Source organism: Silene latifolia, chromosome 8 (genome assembly GCF_048544455.1).
Source record: "Silene latifolia isolate original U9 population chromosome 8, ASM4854445v1, whole genome shotgun sequence".
NCBI lineage: Eukaryota > Viridiplantae > Streptophyta > Magnoliopsida > Caryophyllales > Caryophyllaceae > Silene > Silene latifolia.
This window is the reverse complement of record NC_133533.1, coordinates 93,250,973-93,256,893: the sequence shown is the minus strand read 5'-3', so window position 1 is coordinate 93,256,893 and position 5,921 is coordinate 93,250,973.

Genomic DNA, 5,921 nt, shown 5'->3' with positions numbered 1-5,921 from the left:
ATTACGGAATCGCCGCTGCGATGGGAAGCTCAAATATTTATTAGAGCCCCTCCCGGCAAACCCAGGTCCCACGGCTAGAGCTGCTGAAATCACCAAGTTTAATGATTTCTGTATGGAAGCGGGTGCGATTAAAAACGTACTCATTTTTGCAATGGAATCCAATTTGCAGAAACGCTTCATAGCCCATGGTGCAAACAAGATTTTCACCACGCTCACCAAGGAATTCTCGAAAGCACCGAGAATCGTGACCTATGAGCATACCACTCGCTTCTTTGATGCGAGACTCGAAAGGGCCAACGGTTAGCCCACACATTCTCAGCATGATTGAGAATGTCGAGAAGCTGGAGACCTTTGATTGTAACATCAGCGAGAACATTGTTATCGACCGCATGCTTCATTCACTCCACGATGGTTTTTCGCAATTCAGAGCGAATTACTATATGAATGATTTGAAGAAGACTCCCCATGAACTGCACTCCCTTCTCGTACAGACCGAGAAGGACATGAAGTTCAGTGGGAGCTTGAAACAGGATGTTCTCGTTGTATCCAACAAAGGGAAAGGTAAGGGCAAAGCTCAGGCAAACCTAAAAAAGAGGTAAACCGAAGTTCAAGAAGTCGGGTTCAGGTAAGAGTGGTCCTGGTGAGTCGAGCAACTCATCAGGCATGACAAAGAGCAAGAATGAAAACATGGAATGCCATCATTGCCACAAGACTGGGCATTGGAGGCGTACATGTCCTGTTTATCATGAGGACTTAAAGGCAGGTCGTGTTAAACCTGTTGGTATGTCTTCTCTCTCTTCTACTTTTATTCATATGATTGAGATTAACCACGCAAGTTACGGAACTTGGGTACTTGATACTGGTTGTGGTTCTCATCTGTGTAATCATGTGCAGGGGCTCCGAAACATCGAACCCCTCGTAAAGGGTGAGGTGGACCTGCGTGTTGGGAATGGAGCAAGAGTAGCTGCCATCTCAAAGGGGACATATGTGATCCAGCTTCCCAGCGGATTTGAGTTGTCATTATATGACTGCTATTATGTTCCTAGTCTTTCGAAAAACATTATTTCAGTTTCTGCACTTGACAAACTTGGTTTTTCATTTGTAATAGAAAATAATGCTTGCATTTTCTCTTTACACGATATGATTTATGGCAAGGCGGTCTCCATGAACGGAATTTATGTTTTAGATCAGACCACGGAAATATTACACGTAATGAATAAAAAGTTAAAGGTTGGTGACAAAGATCAAACATATCTATGTGCTCGCCGTATGGGACACATTAATGAAAAACGCGTAAAACAGCTCATAAAATATGGAGCTATCTCGGCCTTTGATTTTCAATCATTTGGCACGTGTGAATCATGTCTCATCGGTAAGATGACTCGGATTTCCTTCAAAGGTGTTGGAATGCGCGCTGCTGACCTATTAGGACTCATACACACGGATGTATGTGGACCTATGTCAATCACCGCACGAGAAGGCTATAGGTATTTCATCACTTTCACGGACGATTTAAGTAGATATGGATATGTCTACTTAATGAAGCACAAAAGTGAATCCTTTGAGAAATTCAAGGAATACCAGAATAGGGTCCAGAACCTATTAGGTAGAAAGATTAAAACACTACGTTCAGATCGTGGTGGCGAGTATCTTTCTCACGAGTTTGATCATCACCTTAAAGACTGTGGGATTTCCTTACAGTTAACTCCACCTGGAACACCTCAATTGAATGGTGTGTCCGAACGGAGAAATCGAACACTACTTGATATGGTTCGATCCATGATGAGTCACACGGTTTTACCTGATTCATTATGGGGTTATGCTCTTATGTCAGCCGCTCTAATACTTAACCGAAGTCCGTCTAAAGCTGTTGACAAGACTCCATATGAACTATGGAAGGGAACGGTCCCTAACTTGTCCTTTATACGGGTTTGGGGCTGCGAGGCTTATGTCAAGTGGAGACACGAGGATAAGCTCGGCCCGCGATCGGCCAAGACATTCTTTATAGGTTATCCTAAAGGAACCCTTGGTCATTACTTTTATTCGCCAACCGAACAACGTGTTTTTGTTGCGGCTAGTGCGACATTCTTAGAGAAGGAATTTCTCGAGAATGCAAAGAGTGATAGAACCTTCGACCTGTCGGAGATTCCAGAACCAAATACCGAGCAACTATTGGAGGAACCTATTCCTTCAATCCCGGGTGCGGTTAACATTCCTGAGGAACCTAGGAGGTCGGGAAGAGTCTCTATTCCTCCGGACAGATACATTGGTCTGGTCGAGGAACATGACATAGATGACATTCTACTCTTAACGAGCAGTGAACCCGCAACCTATAAAGGTGCCATGACCAGTTCTGACTCAAAACTATGGCTTGAGGCCATGCAATCCGAGATGGACTCCATGTATGAGAACAACGTGTGGGATCTTGTTGACTTACCTGCTAAGGTTCGTCCCCTTCAATGCAAATGGCTTTACAAGATAAAGCATTCTGTGGAAGGTCAACAAGATATCTACAAAGCACGACTAGTTGCTAAAGGTTTCACCCAAGTGCCAGGTTTGCACTACGATGAGATCTTTGCACCCGTAGTCATGCTGCGTTCCATTCGGATTATCTTAGCGATTGCCGCTTTTCATCACTATGAAATTTGGCAAATGGACGTGAAAACCGCCTTCTTAAACGGCTTCTTGGAGGAAGAGTTGTACATCGTACAACCCGAAGGTTTCATCGATCCAGTACATCCTAAGAAAGTGTGCAAGCTTAAGCGTTCCATTTATGGACTTAAGCAAGCATCAAGGAGTTAGAATCATCGCTTCGACCAAGTGATAAAAGAAAATGGATTTACTCGATCGGTCGAGGAACCATGTCTATATATCAAGTCGAGTGGGAGCAAGATTATCTTTCTAATATTGTATGTTGACGACATACTCCTGATTGGGAATGACATACCTCTCTTATCTTCGGTGAAAGTATGGTTGAAGAACCATTTCCAGATGAAAGATCTGGGTGAGGCACAAAGAATTCTGGGCATCCGTATCTATCGAGATAGATCACGTCGGATGTTATCTCTCAGTCAGGAGTCTTATATAGACAAAGTCCTAGAGAGATTCAGCATGACTAACTCCAAGAAGGGGTTCCTTCCTATGGCTCCAGGGGTGCATTTGAGCAAGTCTCAAGCACCAGAGACACCGGAAGAGAAAGAGCGCATGGCACGGATTCCTTATGCTTCGGCAATAGGATCTATCATGTATGCCATGATATGCACACGTCCGGACGTGGCATATGCATTGAGTATGACAAGTCGATTCCAACAGCATCCAGGTGAATCACATTGGCTGGCTGTCAAGAACATTCTTAAGTACCTACGGAGGACTAAAGATTGGGCTTTGACTTATGGAGGCGAACAAAAGCTATGCGCAACCGGTTACGCAGATGCTAGCTTCCAAACGGATCGAGATGACTCGAAATCTCAGTCTGGATTCGTTTTTACTCTTAATGGCGCTGCGATCATTTGGAAGAGTTCAAGCAAACGATTGAAGATTACAGCAGATTCTATGACCGAGTCCGAGTACTATGCCGCGTGCGAAGCTACAAAGGAAGCGATATGGATGCGTCAATTCTTACATGGACTATCCGTAGTGCCTAGTTCGAATGACCCGATCACCATCTATTGCGACAATAGTGGTGCCATCTTCCAGGCTAAGGAGCCAAAGTCTAGCAACAAGTCTAGACATGTACAACGGAAAGCTCATCTAATCAGAGATTACGTGGAGCAAAAGGAAGTAGTGATAGAAAAGATTGCTCTGAGATGATAACATAGCAGATCCTCTCACTAAACCATTACGACAAGATAAGCATGAAGGGCACGTTAATTCCATGGGAATTAAACGTGTTCCTAAGTTGTAGTACTCTTTTATGGATTAGATTCATTCGCTTTTGTACTCTATACAACATCATCGTTTTGATATTTTATATATATTTTGTTTTTCATGTGGATTTGTACGACAAATTTTGAACACCACAAAGTGAATTGAACGAACATTATATTTTTCAGTCCTTAATTGCCCACATGAGCTGATAACTCGGCAATTATTTTGTGACGTTGGTTGATGGTGGGTTCAACGAGCCATAAGTCAACGGGTTGGTCGACCAATCACAGAGGCGATTTATACGGATATTTCGTAGGACACAATTGTGACATCGACGTGGAGTCCTAAATGTTTTATAACATTCGTTGCCCGGTCGTGGATAGGACTTCCATGGTGATCCTAAGAGTCGATTCTTTGACTATCGACTGTCTCTTGAGACTAAGGCATATTTTGGGTGACTTTGGTTTCTTTCTCACGGTCATCCGTAACAGGGGGCCAAGTAGATTTTTTTTCGGGTCATTTCATCTTTGTGCTTAGATCGGAAGGAGTTCGAGTTGAAGGAAATATTCAGCCTTTATCAGGTACTAGATATTTCTCAGGGCCACTCGAGGAGTCAGAATCGAAATGCATGGCCATGCTCGGATACGGATTCGTTTTATCGGTTAAGTTACTCTCTAGTCGGGGAAACCACTCTAGATACGGATCGATTGTAAAATACGACCTTTGTGGATCCAGATCTGCAAATTGTTTTACATTGAGTGGGAGAAATTTTAAATGAATATGAGAATCGGTTATCGCACATACACTTGTACGGACAAGTGGGAGTTTGTTGGAGCTTGTGTCCTCCGGTTAGTGCGGATAACGTCATTGCACATACACTTGTACGGACAAGTGGGAGCTTGTTGGGGTTGGTGTCCTTAACAGTTAGTGCAAGGACTTATAAACCTCTAAAAGGATCAAAGGGCATACTTTTGGTATTATTATCGGTTGATCCACGTTTATCAATAACGGTTGGCTTGCTAGATAAGTTTGACGTTATTGTCATACGGATGGCGGTGATCAACTGGTCCCTAAAAGTCACACCTATAGGATACGTTTGAGAGACGTGTGAGTATGAAAATACGAGTCATGTAGATGCCAATTTTGACTAACCGAGTTAGTCGAGTTATTTGACTAATATTTAGTCAAAACGTGATGTTGAGATATTATATTTAATACGGATTAAATATCATGGGCTAAGGCGAATTAACTGATTAAATTCGTAAAATTAAATATAAGCGTTTTATATTTGATTAATGTATATTGAATATAATTATACAATATTGTCTTTGTCGGACACGTATTAATAATTCAACTAACCCGTATTATTAGTTGATGCCTTAATTTCCGATAACCGATAATGATTTATAATCGACCGTGTCATATACACATAGCGCATTTTGGACCGGACCACGATTTAAAACCAAGAGGAAGTGGAAGCCCACTTCCCCTTGGTGGGTTTCGGTTTTGCCGAGTGAGAGAGCACAAAAGGGAGGGTTTCTCCTCCCTTCTAACCTAATCATCATTTGCTAAAAATTATTAGGGTTTTGGGATTTGTGCCTCCCGAAATTCGGATCTCACATCCAACACAAATCACAAAAACTATCCTCTCAATATTGCAAAGGCAATTACAGGATTTGATCTAGCACAAGGGCATATCTCGGACTATCTTGGGTGCATCGTTTAGGAGGAGGTCTAATTTGATCTCTCATTGCCTTATTGCACTAGGACCGAAGGTTATTTCTAATCTTTATCGTTTCATTGTTATTTTCGTTTTATGACTATAAACTACATATGAATTTTGCGTTATAATCCTACAATTAAAGGGTAGTATACGGATATTAACCCACACATGCCGCCTCCAATGCCACGTTGCTGTCGCCACCACAAAACAGCCGCCCTTGCCCCTCACATCCCAGATCTACAACACGACAACCATCTCCATTGTCGTCGCTCACAAATTAGATCTGAGTTTTATTTTTGAACTCGTTTTTTTGTTTGTTTGTGGTGGTTGG